The sequence below is a fragment of the Somniosus microcephalus genome, chromosome 25 (genome assembly GCF_052327205.1).
Source record: "Somniosus microcephalus isolate GS21.2 chromosome 25, FLI_Smic_1.0, whole genome shotgun sequence".
Classification (NCBI taxonomy): domain Eukaryota; kingdom Metazoa; phylum Chordata; class Chondrichthyes; order Squaliformes; family Somniosidae; genus Somniosus; species Somniosus microcephalus.
This window is the reverse complement of record NC_141011.1, coordinates 53,571,434-53,590,340: the sequence shown is the minus strand read 5'-3', so window position 1 is coordinate 53,590,340 and position 18,907 is coordinate 53,571,434. Positions and strand designations below refer to the sequence as shown.

Here is an 18,907-nt window from a genome sequence, read left to right as displayed (position 1 = left end):
GGCACGGGCTCGACGGGCCGAATGGCCTCCCTCTGTGCTGCAATCGTTCTATTATATGACCTCGGAGGGTTGTAGGCAACGGTCCCTCTAATTTGTTTCTTTGGCCCGCACGCCCCGTCAACGGGCTGTGCGGCCCATTCAAAATTCAGCACGTGCACGTTTTTTCTATTCAAAAGCCGGCTCACCGGATGCGCGGGACCTGCAGCGCTCTGCGTTTCCACGCGGCTTTAAAGAGTGCATTGGTTGCAGGGCTGGAGGAGGTTACAGGGAAAGGGGGGGGCGATGCCGTGGAGGGATTTGAAAACAAGAGAATTTAAAAATCGAGGCGTTGCTGGACCATGAGCCAATGCAGGTCAGCGAGCACAGGGGGTGATGGGTAAATGGGACTTGGTGCGACTTAGGATACGGGCAGCAGAGTTCTTGGAGAAGTAACCCTTTCTGTTACTTCTTTATTTGTGGATGACGGCATGTGGTTAAGAAATAAGAAATAAGAGCAGGAGTAGGCCATGCGGCCCCTCGAGCCGGCTCCGCCATTCAATAAGATCATGGCCGGTCATCGACCTCAACTCCACTTTCCCGCTCGATCTCCATAACCCTAGAGTCCAAAAATCTATCAATCTCAGCCTTGAATATACCCAAAGACTCGGCATTCACAGCCCTCTGGGGCAGAGAACTCCAAAGGTTCACAACCTTCTGAGTGAAGAAATTCCTCCTCATCTCGGTCTTAAATGGCCTACCCCTTATCCTGAGACTATGCCCCCTAGTTCTAGACACTCCAGCCAGGGGAAACAACCTCTCAGTATCTACCCTGCCAACCCCCTTCAGAATCTTGCATGTTTCAATGAGATCACCTCTCATTCTTCTAAACTGCCGAGAGTATAGGCCCATTCTACACAATCTCTCATCGTAGGACAGCCCTCTCATGTTGTTTGCAAAGGAAAATGCCACGGTTCTTAGAAGGTCCTGGTGATATTCCCTGCCACAGGACATCATTTTGATTTACGGCATGACTGAAACGGAACAGGAGAAAGTCTTACTGGAAGCACTGACCATGCTGGAGGAAGTTAGGATTGCTGCACCGTTGGCTCGAGTACCTCAATATTTCCAGTGTCTCCCTTACATATAACAACATTAAGGAACATTTAATTCCCAGCTCCGCGTTTAAGCTCTTAATGTGGCTTTTCCTTATATCATTTACTCACTATGAGGACAATGATCATACTGAAAAGAGTGAGAAAGATTGCAAACAAAAACAACAACAACACCAACAACAACTTGTCTTTATATAGCGTCTTTAACGTAGTAAAAACGTCCCAAGGCCCTTCACAGGACTATTATAAGACAAAAAATGTGAAACCCGCTTAAAGAAATGAAGGTGGGTTTGTTGGTGAAATATTTCAACCACAGTGAGTGAATGTGACAAGTGATGAAGACTTGATGGGCCAGAACCTCACTATGTCTCTTATCGGTCTTTATGGGCAAAACTTGAAAATTGCTTTTTCAAAGACATCAGATTCCGAATTATTGTTCATATGAAGATATGACAAACATTTACTTCAGATGCAATAAATATAAGGAGAGATTTATTTCCAGAAAACTTTCCGTGGCCTGAAGGACAGTTACTGAGGGAGCGTTCGTTTCCTTTTAAGGGCAATATGCACATATGCATGGCCGGCTCTGTATTATTGCAGCGTTTTGTCAAAGGATATATCATTATATATTGCAATATTTTAGCAGAATCGACATGAGAAAACAGCAGCACTTTCTGAATGAAGGGACATTGTGATTTTAAAAAAGGAGTCGTTGAGACGGTAAGAGGCAGTGAATGATGTGGCGAGGCAGTGTGTGCAGCTGGAAAGCATACTTACCTGGCAGGGGAGACACCATGATCAAGAAGGTGGTTCTCCCAGGACGAGGCTAGCCCATTGCACTTCGGGTGTGCTGACGCCTGCGATGTCCCCAAATGCGGGATACTCGACTGCAAAATTTGTGGTAGTGGGGGACTGCGTTCGCGCTCTCCCCTGGCTTTACAATAAAAAATAGAATTTCAACAGCATTCTCTTTTCAACTAAGCTGTCAAATATATACCGTTATATATATCGTTTGCTTTGTTTTCAATTCTAACTGCGCTTTATTCCCAACACAGGGAGCTGTGACACAATACAACTCTGCATAATGGCCTATTCAAATCGCATCATAACCCATCCTAATGCTCACATTTCATTTCATCTTTACACTCACAGTTATATTCATCCTTACTACTAAGAAATTACACATTTTCCACAAAAAATCAACAATTATACACCGCATACAAAAAATGTTTCAAAGCTGCATGCCAACTCTGCACTTTGGCAAAATGTTCAACCTTATTCACTACAGAAACAATCATACAGCACACAACCAGGCCATTCGGCCCATCGTGTCTCTGCCGGCTCTTTCAAAGGGCTATCCAATTAATCCTACTCCTCTCTTCTTTCACCAAAGCCCTGCAATTATTTTACCTTCAAATATTATCCAAATTACCTTTTTACCTTAGGTCACCTCGAGCTGGGGTGGGGAAGGCGGGGAAACATCCTACTGTCGCCTCTGCTTCTTTTGCAAATTTTCTTCAATCTGTGTCTCCTGGTTACTGACCCTTCCGACACTGGAAACAGTTTATCCTTATTTACTCATCATCTTGTATTTATATAGCGTCTTTAACATAGTGAAACGTCCCAAGGCACTCCACAGGAGTGTTAGCAAACTAAATTTGACACCCAGCCGCACAAGGAGATATTAGGACAGATGACCAAAAGCTTGCTCGAAAAGGTAGGTTTTAAGGAGCGTCTGAAAGGAGGAGAGAGAGAGAGGCGGAGAGGTTTCGGGAGGGAATTCCAGAGTTTAGGGCCTAGGCAGCTGAAAGCACGCCCGCCACCGGCGGAGCGAATAAAGTAGGGGATACGCAAGACGCCCAAATTGCATGATCACAGAGATCAAAGGCGACATGAGGGAAAATGTTCTTACGCAGCGAGCGGTTAGCATCTGGAAATCACTGCTTGAAAGGGTGCTGGAGACAAATTCAATTGTGGCTTTCAGAAGAGAATTGGGTAAGTACCTGAAAGAAAAGAATTTGCAGGGCTACGGGGAAAAGGCAGGGGGGTGGGACTAGCTGAAGTGCTCTTGCAGAGAGTCGGCACGGGCTCGACGGGCCGAATGGCCTCCCTCTGTGCTGCAATCGTTCTATTATATGACCTCGGAGGGTTGTAGGCAACGGTCCCTCTAATTTGTTTCTTTGGCCCGCACGCCCCGTCAACGGGCTGTGCGGCCCATTCAAAATTCAGCACGTGCACGTTTTTTCTATTCAAAAGCCGGCTCACCGGATGCGCGGGACCTGCAGCGCTCTGCGTTTCCACGCGGCTTTAAAGAGTGCATTGGTTGCAGGGCTGGAGGAGGTTACAGGGAAAGGGGGGGCGATGCCGTGGAGGGATTTGAAAACAAGAGAATTTAAAAATCGAGGCGTTGCTGGACCATGAGCCAATGCAGGTCAGCGAGCACAGGGGGTGATGGGTAAATGGGACTTGGTGCGACTTAGGATACGGGCAGCAGAGTTCTTGGAGAAGTAACCCTTTCTGTTACTTCTTTATTTGTGGATGACGGCATGTGGTTAAGAAATAAGAAATAAGAGCAGGAGTAGGCCATGCGGCCCCTCGAGCCGGCTCCGCCATTCAATAAGATCATGGCCGGTCATCGACCTCAACTCCACTTTCCCGCTCGATCTCCATAACCCTAGAGTCCAAAAATCTATCAATCTCAGCCTTGAATATACCCAAAGACTCGGCATTCACAGCCCTCTGGGGCAGAGAACTCCAAAGGTTCACAACCTTCTGAGTGAAGAAATTCCTCCTCATCTCGGTCTTAAATGGCCTACCCCTTATCCTGAGACTATGCCCCCTAGTTCTAGACACTCCAGCCAGGGGAAACAACCTCTCAGTATCTACCCTGCCAACCCCCTTCAGAATCTTGCATGTTTCAATGAGATCACCTCTCATTCTTCTAAACTGCCGAGAGTATAGGCCCATTCTACACAATCTCTCATCGTAGGACAGCCCTCTCATGTTGTTTGCAAAGGAAAATGCCACGGTTCTTAGAAGGTCCTGGTGATATTCCCTGCCACAGGACATCATTTTGATTTACGGCATGACTGAAACGGAACAGGAGAAAGTCTTACTGGAAGCACTGACCATGCTGGAGGAAGTTAGGATTGCTGCACCGTTGGCTCGAGTACCTCAATATTTCCAGTGTCTCCCTTACATATAACAACATTAAGGAACATTTAATTCCCAGCTCCGCGTTTAAGCTCTTAATGTGGCTTTTCCTTATATCATTTACTCACTATGAGGACAATGATCATACTGAAAAGAGTGAGAAAGATTGCAAACAAAAACAACAACAACACCAACAACAACTTGTCTTTATATAGCGTCTTTAACGTAGTAAAAACGTCCCAAGGCCCTTCACAGGACTATTATAAGACAAAAAATGTGAAACCCGCTTAAAGAAATGAAGGTGGGTTTGTTGGTGAAATATTTCAACCACAGTGAGTGAATGTGACAAGTGATGAAGACTTGATGGGCCAGAACCTCACTATGTCTCTTATCGGTCTTTATGGGCAAAACTTGAAAATTGCTTTTTCAAAGACATCAGATTCCGAATTATTGTTCATATGAAGATATGACAAACATTTACTTCAGATGCAATAAATATAAGGAGAGATTTATTTCCAGAAAACTTTCCGTGGCCTGAAGGACAGTTACTGAGGGAGCGTTCGTTTCCTTTTAAGGGCAATATGCACATATGCATGGCCGGCTCTGTATTATTGCAGCGTTTTGTCAAAGGATATATCATTATATATTGCAATATTTTAGCAGAATCGACATGAGAAAACAGCAGCACTTTCTGAATGAAGGGACATTGTGATTTTAAAAAAGGAGTCGTTGAGACGGTAAGAGGCAGTGAATGATGTGGCGAGGCAGTGTGTGCAGCTGGAAAGTATACTTACCTGGCAGGGGAGACACCATGATCAAGAAGGTGGTTCTCCCAGGACGAGGCTAGCCCATTGCACTTCGGGTGTGCTGACGCCTGCGATGTCCCCAAATGCGGGATACTCGACTGCAAAATTTGTGGTAGTGGGGGACTGCGTTCGCGCTCTCCCCTGGCTTTACAATAAAAAATAGAATTTCAACAGCATTCTCTTTTCAACTAAGCTGTCAAATATATACCGTTATATATATCGTTTGCTTTGTTTTCAATTCTAACTGCGCTTTATTCCCAACACAGGGAGCTGTGACACAATACAACTCTGCATAATGGCCTATTCAAATCGCATCATAACCCATCCTAATGCTCACATTTCATTTCATCTTTACACTCACAGTTATATTCATCCTTACTACTAAGAAATTACACATTTTCCACAAAAAATCAACAATTATACACCGCATACAAAAAATGTTTCAAAGCTGCATGCCAACTCTGCACTTTGGCAAAATGTTCAACCTTATTCACTACAGAAACAATCATACAGCACACAACCAGGCCATTCGGCCCATCGTGTCTCTGCCGGCTCTTTCAAAGGGCTATCCAATTAATCCTACTCCTCTCTTCTTTCACCAAAGCCCTGCAATTATTTTACCTTCAAATATTATCCAAATTACCTTTTTACCTTAGGTCACCTCGAGCTGGGGTGGGGAAGGCGGGGAAACATCCTACTGTCGCCTCTGCTTCTTTTGCAAATTTTCTTCAATCTGTGTCTCCTGGTTACTGACCCTTCCGACACTGGAAACAGTTTATCCTTATTTACTCATTATCTTGTATTTATATAGCGTCTTTAACATAGTGAAACGTCCCAAGGCACTCCACAGGAGTGTTAGCAAACTAAATTTGACACCCAGCCGCACAAGGAGATATTAGGACAGATGACCAAAAGCTTGCTCGAAAAGGTAGGTTTTAAGGAGCGTCTGAAAGGAGGAGAGAGAGAGAGGCGGAGAGGTTTCGGGAGGGAATTCCAGAGTTTAGGGCCTAGGCAGCTGAAAGCACGCCCGCCACCGGCGGAGCGAATAAAGTAGGGGATACGCAAGACGCCCAAATTGCATGATCACAGAGATCAAAGGCGACATGAGGGAAAATGTTCTTACGCAGCGAGCGGTTAGCATCTGGAAATCACTGCTTGAAAGGGTGCTGGAGACAAATTCAATTGTGGCTTTCAGAAGAGAATTGGGTAAGTACCTGAAAGAAAAGAATTTGCAGGGCTACGGGGAAAAGGCAGGGGGGTGGGACTAGCTGAAGTGCTCTTGCAGAGAGTCGGCACGGGCTCGACGGGCCGAATGGCCTCCCTCTGTGCTGCAATCGTTCTATTATATGACCTCGGAGGGTTGTAGGCAACGGTCCCTCTAATTTGTTTCTTTGGCCCGCACGCCCCGTCAACGGGCTGTGCGGCCCATTCAAAATTCAGCACGTGCACGTTTTTTCTATTCAAAAGCCGGCTCACCGGATGCGCGGGACCTGCAGCGCTCTGCGTTTCCACGCGGCTTTAAAGAGTGCATTGGTTGCAGGGCTGGAGGAGGTTACAGGGAAAGGGGGGGGCGATGCCGTGGAGGGATTTGAAAACAAGAGAATTTAAAAATCGAGGCGTTGCTGGACCATGAGCCAATGCAGGTCAGCGAGCACAGGGGGTGATGGGTAAATGGGACTTGGTGCGACTTAGGATACGGGCAGCAGAGTTCTTGGAGAAGTAACCCTTTCTGTTACTTCTTTATTTGTGGATGACGGCATGTGGTTAAGAAATAAGAAATAAGAGCAGGAGTAGGCCATGCGGCCCCTCGAGCCGGCTCCGCCATTCAATAAGATCATGGCCGGTCATCGACCTCAACTCCACTTTCCCGCTCGATCTCCATAACCCTAGAGTCCAAAAATCTATCAATCTCAGCCTTGAATATACCCAAAGACTCGGCATTCACAGCCCTCTGGGGCAGAGAACTCCAAAGGTTCACAACCTTCTGAGTGAAGAAATTCCTCCTCATCTCGGTCTTAAATGGCCTACCCCTTATCCTGAGACTATGCCCCCTAGTTCTAGACACTCCAGCCAGGGGAAACAACCTCTCAGTATCTACCCTGCCAACCCCCTTCAGAATCTTGCATGTTTCAATGAGATCACCTCTCATTCTTCTAAACTGCCGAGAGTATAGGCCCATTCTACACAATCTCTCATCGTAGGACAGCCCTCTCATGTTGTTTGCAAAGGAAAATGCCACGGTTCTTAGAAGGTCCTGGTGATATTCCCTGCCACAGGACATCATTTTGATTTACGGCATGACTGAAACGGAACAGGAGAAAGTCTTACTGGAAGCACTGACCATGCTGGAGGAAGTTAGGATTGCTGCACCGTTGGCTCGAGTACCTCAATATTTCCAGTGTCTCCCTTACATATAACAACATTAAGGAACATTTAATTCCCAGCTCCGCGTTTAAGCTCTTAATGTGGCTTTTCCTTATATCATTTACTCACTATGAGGACAATGATCATACTGAAAAGAGTGAGAAAGATTGCAAACAAAAACAACAACAACACCAACAACAACTTGTCTTTATATAGCGTCTTTAACGTAGTAAAAACGTCCCAAGGCCCTTCACAGGACTATTATAAGACAAAAAATGTGAAACCCGCTTAAAGAAATGAAGGTGGGTTTGTTGGTGAAATATTTCAACCACAGTGAGTGAATGTGACAAGTGATGAAGACTTGATGGGCCAGAACCTCACTATGTCTCTTATCGGTCTTTATGGGCAAAACTTGAAAATTGCTTTTTCAAAGACATCAGATTCCGAATTATTGTTCATATGAAGATATGACAAACATTTACTTCAGATGCAATAAATATAAGGAGAGATTTATTTCCAGAAAACTTTCCGTGGCCTGAAGGACAGTTACTGAGGGAGCATTCGTTTACTTTTAAGGGCAATTTGCAAATATGCATGGCCGGCTCTGTATTATTGCAGCGTTTTGTCAAAGGGTATATCATTATATATTGCAATATTTTAGCAGAATCGACATGAGAAAACAGCAGCACTTTCTGAATGAAGGGACATTGTGATTTTAAAAAAGGAGTCGTTGAGACGGTAAGAGGCAGTGAATGATGTGGCGAGGCAGTGTGTGCAGCTGGAAAGCATACTTACCTGGCAGGGGAGAGACCATGATCAAGAAGGTGGTTCTCCCAGGACGAGGCTAGCCCATTGCACTTCGGGTGTGCTGACGCCTGCGATGTCCCCAAATGCGGGATACTCGACTGCAAAATTTGTGGTAGTGGGGGACTGCGTTCGCGCTCTCCCCTGGCTTTACAATAAAAAATAGAATTTCAACAGCATTCTCTTTTCAACTAAGCTGTCAAATATATACCGTTATATATATCGTTTGCTTTGTTTTCAATTCTAACTGCGCTTTATTCCCAACACAGGGAGCTGTGACACAATACAACTCTGCATAATGGCCTATTCAAATCGCATCATAACCCATCCTAACGCTCACATTTCATTTCATCTTTACACTCACAGTTATATTCATCCTTACTACTAAGAAATTACACATTTTCCACAAAAAATCAACAATTATACACCGCATACAAAAAATGTTTCAAAGCTGCATGCCAACTCTGCACTTTGGCAAAATGTTCAACCTTATTCACTACAGAAACAATCATACAGCACACAACCAGGCCATTCGGCCCATCGTGTCTCTGCCGGCTCTTTCAAAGGGCTATCCAATTAATCCTACTCCTCTCTTCTTTCACCAAAGCCCTGCAATTATTTTACCTTCAAATATTATCCAAATTACCTTTTTACCTTAGGTCACCTCGAGCTGGGGTGGGGAAGGCGGGGAAACATCCTACTGTCGCCTCTGCTTCTTTTGCAAATTTTCTTCAATCTGTGTCTCCTGGTTACTGACCCTTCCGACACTGGAAACAGTTTATCCTTATTTACTCATCATCTTGTATTTATATAGCGTCTTTAACATAGTGAAACGTCCCAAGGCACTCCACAGGAGTGTTAGCAAACTAAATTTGACACCCAGCCGCACAAGGAGATATTAGGACAGATGACCAAAAGCTTGCTCGAAAAGGTAGGTTTTAAGGAGCGTCTGAAAGGAGGAGAGAGAGAGAGGCGGAGAGGTTTCGGGAGGGAATTCCAGAGTTTAGGGCCTAGGCAGCTGAAAGCACGCCCGCCACCGGCGGAGCGAATAAAGTAGGGGATACGCAAGACGCCCAAATTGCATGATCACAGAGATCAAAGGCGACATGAGGGAAAATGTTCTTACGCAGCGAGCGGTTAGCATCTGGAAATCACTGCTTGAAAGGGTGCTGGAGAGAAATTCAATTGTGGCTTTCAGAAGAGAATTGGGTAAGTACCTGAAAGAAAAGAATTTGCAGGGCTACGGGGAAAAGGCAGGGGGGTGGGACTAGCTGAAGTGCTCTTGCAGAGAGTCGGCACGGGCTCGACGGGCCGAATGGCCTCCCTCTGTGCTGCAATCGTTCTATTATATGACCTCGGAGGGTTGTAGGCAACGGTCCCTCTAATTTGTTTCTTTGGCCCGCACGCCCCGTCAACGGGCTGTGCGGCCCATTCAAAATTCAGCACGTGCACGTTTTTTCTATTCAAAAGCCGGCTCACCGGATGCGCGGGACCTGCAGCGCTCTGCGTTTCCACGCGGCTTTAAAGAGTGCATTGGTTGCAGGGCTGGAGGAGGTTACAGGGAAAGGGGGGGGCGATGCCGTGGAGGGATTTGAAAACAAGAGAATTTAAAAATCGAGGCGTTGCTGGACCATGAGCCAATGCAGGTCAGCGAGCACAGGGGGTGATGGGTAAATGGGACTTGGTGCGACTTAGGATACGGGCAGCAGAGTTCTTGGAGAAGTAACCCTTTCTGTTACTTCTTTATTTGTGGATGACGGCATGTGGTTAAGAAATAAGAAATAAGAGCAGGAGTAGGCCATGCGGCCCCTCGAGCCGGCTCCGCCATTCAATAAGATCATGGCCGGTCATCGACCTCAACTCCACTTTCCCGCTCGATCTCCATAACCCTAGAGTCCAAAAATCTATCAATCTCAGCCTTGAATATACCCAAAGACTCGGCATTCACAGCCCTCTGGGGCAGAGAACTCCAAAGGTTCACAACCTTCTGAGTGAAGAAATTCCTCCTCATCTCGGTCTTAAATGGCCTACCCCTTATCCTGAGACTATGCCCCCTAGTTCTAGACACTCCAGCCAGGGGAAACAACCTCTCAGTATCTACCCTGCCAACCCCCTTCAGAATCTTGCATGTTTCAATGAGATCACCTCTCATTCTTCTAAACTGCCGAGAGTATAGGCCCATTCTACACAATCTCTCATCGTAGGACAGCCCTCTCATGTTGTTTGCAAAGGAAAATGCCACGGTTCTTAGAAGGTCCTGGTGATATTCCCTGCCACAGGACATCATTTTGATTTACGGCATGACTGAAACGGAACAGGAGAAAGTCTTACTGGAAGCACTGACCATGCTGGAGGAAGTTAGGATTGCTGCACCGTTGGCTCGAGTACCTCAATATTTCCAGTGTCTCCCTTACATATAACAACATTAAGGAACATTTAATTCCCAGCTCCGCGTTTAAGCTCTTAATGTGGCTTTTCCTTATATCATTTACTCACTATGAGGACAATGATCATACTGAAAAGAGTGAGAAAGATTGCAAACAAAAACAACAACAACACCAACAACAACTTGTCTTTATATAGCGTCTTTAACGTAGTAAAAACGTCCCAAGGCCCTTCACAGGACTATTATAAGACAAAAAATGTGAAACCCGCTTAAAGAAATGAAGGTGGGTTTGTTGGTGAAATATTTCAACCACAGTGAGTGAATGTGACAAGTGATGAAGACTTGATGGGCCAGAACCTCACTATGTCTCTTATCGGTCTTTATGGGCAAAACTTGAAAATTGCTTTTTCAAAGACATCAGATTCCGAATTATTGTTCATATGAAGATATGACAAACATTGACTTCAGATGCAATAAATATAAGGAGAGATTTATTTCCAGAAAACTTTCCGTGGCCTGAAGGACAGTTACTGAGGGAGCGTTCGTTTCCTTTTAAGGGCAATATGCACATATGCATGGCCGGCTCTGTATTATTGCAGCGTTTTGTCAAAGGATATATCATTATATATTGCAATATTTTAGCAGAATCGACATGAGAAAACAGCAGCACTTTCTGAATGAAGGGACATTGTGATTTTAAAAAAGGAGTCGTTGAGACGGTAAGAGGCAGTGAATGATGTGGCGAGGCAGTGTGTGCAGCTGGAAAGCATACTTACCTGGCAGGGGAGACACCATGATCAAGAAGGTGGTTCTCCCAGGACGAGGCTAGCCCATTGCACTTCGGGTGTGCTGACGCCTGCGATGTCCCCAAATGCGGGATACTCGACTGCAAAATTTGTGGTAGTGGGGGACTGCGTTCGCGCTCTCCCCTGGCTTTACAATAAAAAATAGAATTTCAACAGCATTCTCTTTTCAACTAAGCTGTCAAATATATACCGTTATATATATCGTTTGCTTTGTTTTCAATTCTAACTGCGCTTTATTCCCAACACAGGGAGCTGTGACACAATACAACTCTGCATAATGGCCTATTCAAATCGCATCATAACCCATCCTAACGCTCACATTTCATTTCATCTTTACACTCACAGTTATATTCATCCTTACTACTAAGAAATTACACATTTTCCACAAAAAATCAACAATTATACACCGCATACAAAAAATGTTTCAAAGCTGCATGCCAACTCTGCACTTTGGCAAAATGTTCAACCTTATTCACTACAGAAACAATCATACAGCACACAACCAGGCCATTCGGCCCATCGTGTCTCTGCCGGCTCTTTCAAAGGGCTATCCAATTAATCCTACTCCTCTCTTCTTTCACCAAAGCCCTGCAATTATTTTACCTTCAAATATTATCCAAATTACCTTTTTACCTTAGGTCACCTCGAGCTGGGGTGGGGAAGGCGGGGAAACATCCTACTGTCGCCTCTGCTTCTTTTGCAAATTTTCTTCAATCTGTGTCTCCTGGTTACTGACCCTTCCGACACTGGAAACAGTTTATCCTTATTTACTCATCATCTTGTATTTATATAGCGTCTTTAACATAGTGAAACGTCCCAAGGCACTCCACAGGAGTGTTAGCAAACTAAATTTGACACCCAGCCGCACAAGGAGATATTAGGACAGATGACCAAAAGCTTGCTCGAAAAGGTAGGTTTTAAGGAGCGTCTGAAAGGAGGAGAGAGAGAGAGGCGGAGAGGTTTCGGGAGGGAATTCCAGAGTTTAGGGCCTAGGCAGCTGAAAGCACGCCCGCCACCGGCGGAGCGAATAAAGTAGGGGATACGCAAGACGCCCAAATTGCATGATCACAGAGATCAAAGGCGACATGAGGGAAAATGTTCTTACGCAGCGAGCGGTTAGCATCTGGAAATCACTGCTTGAAAGGGTGCTGGAGACAAATTCAATTGTGGCTTTCAGAAGAGAATTGGGTAAGTACCTGAAAGAAAAGAATTTGCAGGGCTACGGGGAAAAGGCAGGGGGGTGGGACTAGCTGAAGTGCTCTTGCAGAGAGTCGGCACGGGCTCGACGGGCCGAATGGCCTCCCTCTGTGCTGCAATCGTTCTATTATATGACCTCGGAGGGTTGTAGGCAACGGTCCCTCGAATTTGTTTCTTTGGCCCGCACGCCCCGTCAACGGGCTGTGCGGCCCATTCAAAATTCAGCACGTGCACGTTTTTTCTATTCAAAAGCCGGCTCACCGGATGCGCGGGACCTGCAGCGCTCTGCGTTTCCACGCGGCTTTAAAGAGTGCATTGGTTGCAGGGCTGGAGGAGGTTACAGGGAAAGGGGGGGGGGCGATGCCGTGGAGGGATTTGAAAACAAGAGAATTTAAAAATCGAGGCGTTGCTGGACCATGAGCCAATGCAGGTCAGCGAGCACAGGGGGTGATGGGTAAATGGGACTTGGTGCGACTTAGGATACGGGCAGCAGAGTTCTTGGAGAAGTAACCCTTTCTGTTACTTCTTTATTTGTGGATGACGGCATGTGGTTAAGAAATAAGAAATAAGAGCAGGAGTAGGCCATGCGGCCCCTCGAGCCGGCTCCGCCATTCAATAAGATCATGGCCGGTCATCGACCTCAACTCCACTTTCCCGCTCGATCTCCATAACCCTAGAGTCCAAAAATCTATCAATCTCAGCCTTGAATATACCCAAAGACTCGGCATTCACAGCCCTCTGGGGCAGAGAACTCCAAAGGTTCACAAGCTTCTGAGTGAAGAAATTCCTCCTCATCTCGGTCTTAAATGGCCTACCCCTTATCCTGAGACTATGCCCCCTAGTTCTAGACACTCCAGCCAGGGGAAACAACCTCTCAGTATCTACCCTGCCAACCCCCTTCAGAATCTTGCATGTTTCAATGAGATCACCTCTCATTCTTCTAAACTGCCGAGAGTATAGGCCCATTCTACACAATCTCTCATCGTAGGACAGCCCTCTCATGTTGTTTGCAAAGGAAAATGCCACGGTTCTTAGAAGGTCCTGGTGATATTCCCTGCCACAGGACATCATTTTGATTTACGGCATGACTGAAACGGAACAGGAGAAAGTCTTACTGGAAGCACTGACCATGCTGGAGGAAGTTAGGATTGCTGCACCGTTGGCTCGAGTACCTCAATATTTCCAGTGTCTCCCTTACATATAACAACATTAAGGAACATTTAATTCCCAGCTCCGCGTTTAAGCTCTTAATGTGGCTTTTCCTTATATCATTTACTCACTATGAGGACAATGATCATACTGAAAAGAGTGAGAAAGATTGCAAACAAAAACAACAACAACACCAACAACAACTTGTCTTTATATAGCGTCTTTAACGTAGTAAAAACGTCCCAAGGCCCTTCACAGGACTATTATAAGACAAAAAATGTGAAACCCGCTTAAAGAAATGAAGGTGGGTTTGTTGGTGAAATATTTCAACCACAGTGAGTGAATGTGACAAGTGATGAAGACTTGATGGGCCAGAACCTCACTATGTCTCTTATCGGTCTTTATGGGCAAAACTTGAAAATTGCTTTTTCAAAGACATCAGATTCCGAATTATTGTTCATATGAAGATATGACAAACATTGACTTCAGATGCAATAAATATAAGGAGAGATTTATTTCCAGAAAACTTTCCGTGGCCTGAAGGACAGTTACTGAGGGAGCGTTCGTTTCCTTTTAAGGGCAATATGCACATATGCATGGCCGGCTCTGTATTATTGCAGCGTTTTGTCAAAGGATATATCATTATATATTGCAATATTTTAGCAGAATCGACATGAGAAAACAGCAGCACTTTCTGAATGAAGGGACATTGTGATTTTAAAAAAGGAGTCGTTGAGACGGTAAGAGGCAGTGAATGATGTGGCGAGGCAGTGTGTGCAGCTGGAAAGCATACTTACCTGGCAGGGGAGAGACCATGATCAAGAAGGTGGTTCTCCCAGGACGAGGCTAGCCCATTGCACTTCGGGTGTGCTGACGCCTGCGATGTCCCCAAATGCGGGATACTCGACTGCAAAATTTGTGGTAGTGGGGGACTGCGTTCGCGCTCTCCCCTGGCTTTACAATAAAAAATAGAATTTCAACAGCATTCTCTTTTCAACTAAGCTGTCAAATATATACCGTTATATATATCGTTTGCTTTGTTTTCAATTCTAACTGCGCTTTATTCCCAACACAGGGAGCTGTGACACAATACAACTCTGCATAATGGCCTATTCAAATCGCATCATAACCCATCCTAACGCTCACATTTCATTTCATCTTTACACTCACAGTTATATTCATCCTTACTACTAAGAAATTACACATTTTCCACAAAAAATCAACAATTATACACCGCATACAAAAAATGTTTCAAAGCTGCATGCCAACTCTGCACTTTGGCAAAATGTTCAACCTTATTCACTACAGAAACAATCATACAGCACACAACCAGGCCATTCGGCCCATCGTGTCTCTGCCGGCTCTTTCAAAGGGCTATCCAATTAATCCTACTCCTCTCTTCTTTCACCAAAGCCCTGCAATTATTTTACCTTCAAATATTATCCAAATTACCTTTTTACCTTAGGTCACCTCGAGCTGGGGTGGGGAAGGCGGGGAAACATCCTACTGTCGCCTCTGCTTCTTTTGCAAATTTTCTTCAATCTGTGTCTCCTGGTTACTGACCCTTCCGACACTGGAAACAGTTTATCCTTATTTACTCATCATCTTGTATTTATATAGCGTCTTTAACATAGTGAAACGTCCCAAGGCACTCCACAGGAGTGTTAGCAAACTAAATTTGACACCCAGCCGCACAAGGAGATATTAGGACAGATGACCAAAAGCTTGCTCGAAAAGGTAGGTTTTAAGGAGCGTCTGAAAGGAGGAGAGAGAGAGAGGCGGAGAGGTTTCGGGAGGGAATTCCAGAGTTTAGGGCCTAGGCAGCTGAAAGCACGCCCGCCACCGGCGGAGCGAATAAAGTAGGGGATACGCAAGACGCCCAAATTGCATGATCACAGAGATCAAAGGCGACATGAGGGAAAATGTTCTTACGCAGCGAGCGGTTAGCATCTGGAAATCACTGCTTGAAAGGGTGCTGGAGAGAAATTCAATTGTGGCTTTCAGAAGAGAATTGGGTAAGTACCTGAAAGAAAAGAATTTGCAGGGCTACGGGGAAAAGGCAGGGGGGTGGGACTAGCTGAAGTGCTCTTGCAGAGAGTCGGCACGGGCTCGACGGGCCGAATGGCCTCCCTCTGTGCTGCAATCGTTCTATTATATGACCTCGGAGGGTTGTAGGCAACGGTCCCTCGAATTTGTTTCTTTGGCCCGCACGCCCCGTCAACGGGCTGTGCGGCCCATTCAAAATTCAGCACGTGCACGTTTTTTCTATTCAAAAGCCGGCTCACCGGATGCGCGGGACCTGCAGCGCTCTGCGTTTCCACGCGGCTTTAAAGAGTGCATTGGTTGCAGGGCTGGAGGAGGTTACAGGGAAAGGGGGGGGGGCGATGCCGTGGAGGGATTTGAAAACAAGAGAATTTAAAAATCGAGGCGTTGCTGGACCATGAGCCAATGCAGGTCAGCGAGCACAGGGGGTGATGGGTAAATGGGACTTGGTGCGACTTAGGATACGGGCAGCAGAGTTCTTGGAGAAGTAACCCTTTCTGTTACTTCTTTATTTGTGGATGACGGCATGTGGTTAAGAAATAAGAAATAAGAGCAGGAGTAGGCCATGCGGCCCCTCGAGCCGGCTCCGCCATTCAATAAGATCATGGCCGGTCATCGACCTCAACTCCACTTTCCCGCTCGATCTCCATAACCCTAGAGTCCAAAAATCTATCAATCTCAGCCTTGAATATACCCAAAGACTCGGCATTCACAGCCCTCTGGGGCAGAGAACTCCAAAGGTTCACAACCTTCTGAGTGAAGAAATTCCTCCTCATCTCGGTCTTAAATGGCCTACCCCTTATCCTGAGACTATGCCCCCTAGTTCTAGACACTCCAGCCAGGGGAAACAACCTCTCAGTATCTACCCTGCCAACCCCCTTCAGAATCTTGCATGTTTCAATGAGATCACCTCTCATTCTTCTAAACTGCCGAGAGTATAGGCCCATTCTACACAATCTCTCATCGTAGGACAGCCCTCTCATGTTGTTTGCAAAGGAAAATGCCACGGTTCTTAGAAGGTCCTGGTGATATTCCCTGCCACAGGACATCATTTTGATTTACGGCATGACTGAAACGGAACAGGAGAAAGTCTTACTGGAAGCACTGACCATGCTGGAGGAAGTTAGGATTGCTGCACCGTTGGCTCGAGTACCTCAATATTTCCAGTGTCTCCCTTACATATAACAACATTAAGGAACATTTAATTCCCAGCTCCGCGTTTAAGCTCTTAATGTGGCTTTTCCTTATATCATTTACTCACTATGAGGACAATGATCATACTGAAAAGAGTGAGAAAGATTGCAAACAAAAACAACAACAACACCAACAACAACTTGTCTTTATATAGCGTCTTTAACGTAGTAAAAACGTCCCAAGGCCCTTCACAGGACTATTATAAGACAAAAAATGTGAAACCCGCTTAAAGAAATGAAGGTGGGTTTGTTGGTGAAATATTTCAACCACAGTGAGTGAATGTGACAAGTGATGAAGACTTGATGGGCCAGAACCTCACTATGTCTCTTATCGGTCTTTATGGGCAAAACTTGAAAATTGCTTTTTCAAAGACATCAGATTCCGAATTATTGTTCATATGAAGATATGACAAACATTTACTTCAGATGCAATAAATATAAGGAGAGATTTATTTCCAGAAAGCTTTCCGTGGCCTGAAGGACAGTTACTGAGGGAGCGTTCGTTTACTTTTAAGGGCAATTTGCAAATATGCATGGCCGGCTCTGTATTATTGCAGCGTTTTGTCAAAGGGTATATCATTATATATTGCAATATTTTAGCAGAATCGACATGAGAAAACAGCAGCACTTTCTGAATGAAGGGACATTGTGATTTTAAAAAAGGAGTCGTTGAGACGGTAAGAGGCAGTGAATGATGTGGCGAGGCAGTGTGTGCAGCTGGAAAGCATACTTACCTGGCAGGGGAGACACCATGATCAAGAAGGTGGTTCTCCCAGGACGAGGCTAGCCCATTGCACTTCGGGTGTGCTGACGCCTGCGATGTCCCCAAATGCGGGATACTCGACTGCAAAATTTGTGGTAGTGGGGGACTGCGTTCGCGCTCTCCCCTGGCTTTACAATAAAAAATAGAATTTCAACAGCATTCTCTTTTCAACTAAGCTGTCAAATATATACCGTTATATATATCGTTTGCTTTGTTTTCAATTCTAACTGCGCTTTATTCCCAACACAGGGAGCTGTGACACAATACAACTCTGCATAATGGCCTATTCAAATCGCATCATAACCCATCCTAACGCTCACATTTCATTTCATCTTTACACTCACAGTTATATTCATCCTTACTACTAAGAAATTACACATTTTCCACAAAAAATCAACAATTATACACCGCATACAAAAAATGTTTCAAAGCTGCATGCCAACTCTGCACTTTGGCAAAATGTTCAACCTTATTCACTACAGAAACAATCATACAGCACACAACCAGGCCATTCGGCCCATCGTGTCTCTGCCGGCTCTTTCAAAGGGCTATCCAATTAATCCTACTCCTCTCTTCTTTCACCAAAGCCCTGCAATTATTTTACCTTCAAATATTATCCAAATTACCTTTTTACCTTAGGTCACCTCGAGCTGGGGTGGGGAAGGCGGGGAAACATCCTACTGTCGCCTCTGCTTCTTTTGCAAATTTTCTTCAATCTGTGTCTCCTGGTTACTGACCCTTCCGACACTGGAAACAGTTTATCCTTATTTACTCATCATCTTGTATTTATATAGCGTCTTTAACATAGTGAAACGTCCCAAGGCACTCCACAGGAGTGTTAGCAAACTAAATTTGACACCCAGCCGCACAAGGAGATATTAGGACAGATGACCAAAAGCTTGCTCGAAAAGGTAGGTTTTAAGGAGCGTCTGAAAGGAGGAGAGAGAGAGAGGCGGAGAGGTTTCGGGAGGGAATTCCAGAGTTTAGGGCCTAGGCAGCTGAAAGCACGCCCGCCACCGGCGGAGCGAATAAAGTAGGGGATACGCAAGACGCCCAAATTGCATGATCACAGAGATCAAAGGCGACATGAGGGAAAATGTTCTTACGCAGCGAGCGGTTAGCATCTGGAAATCACTGCTTGAAAGGGTGCTG

General features: G+C 45.4%; 6 non-coding genes across 6 annotated transcripts; all 6 read left to right on the top strand.

Annotated features, from left to right (window-relative positions):
* Window positions 1-1,860: 1,860 nt before the first annotated feature.
* Window positions 1,861-2,024, top strand: LOC147100863 (U1 spliceosomal RNA). The gene has a single exon (XR_015073665.1). It is a non-coding gene; the product is annotated as a U1 spliceosomal RNA (small nuclear RNA).
* Window positions 2,025-5,030: 3,006 nt separating this feature from the next.
* LOC147100862 (U1 spliceosomal RNA) lies at window positions 5,031-5,194 on the top strand. The gene has a single exon (XR_015073664.1). It is a non-coding gene; the product is annotated as a U1 spliceosomal RNA (small nuclear RNA).
* Window positions 5,195-8,201: 3,007 nt separating this feature from the next.
* On the top strand, window positions 8,202-8,365 carry LOC147100861 (U1 spliceosomal RNA). The gene has a single exon (XR_015073660.1). It is a non-coding gene; the product is annotated as a U1 spliceosomal RNA (small nuclear RNA).
* Window positions 8,366-11,372: 3,007 nt separating this feature from the next.
* Window positions 11,373-11,536, top strand: LOC147100860 (U1 spliceosomal RNA). The gene has a single exon (XR_015073663.1). It is a non-coding gene; the product is annotated as a U1 spliceosomal RNA (small nuclear RNA).
* Window positions 11,537-14,545: 3,009 nt separating this feature from the next.
* LOC147100859 (U1 spliceosomal RNA) lies at window positions 14,546-14,709 on the top strand. The gene has a single exon (XR_015073649.1). It is a non-coding gene; the product is annotated as a U1 spliceosomal RNA (small nuclear RNA).
* A 3,009-nt stretch (window positions 14,710-17,718) lies between these two features.
* On the top strand, window positions 17,719-17,882 carry LOC147100858 (U1 spliceosomal RNA). The gene has a single exon (XR_015073662.1). It is a non-coding gene; the product is annotated as a U1 spliceosomal RNA (small nuclear RNA).
* The last annotated feature ends 1,025 nt before the right edge of the window (window positions 17,883-18,907 follow it).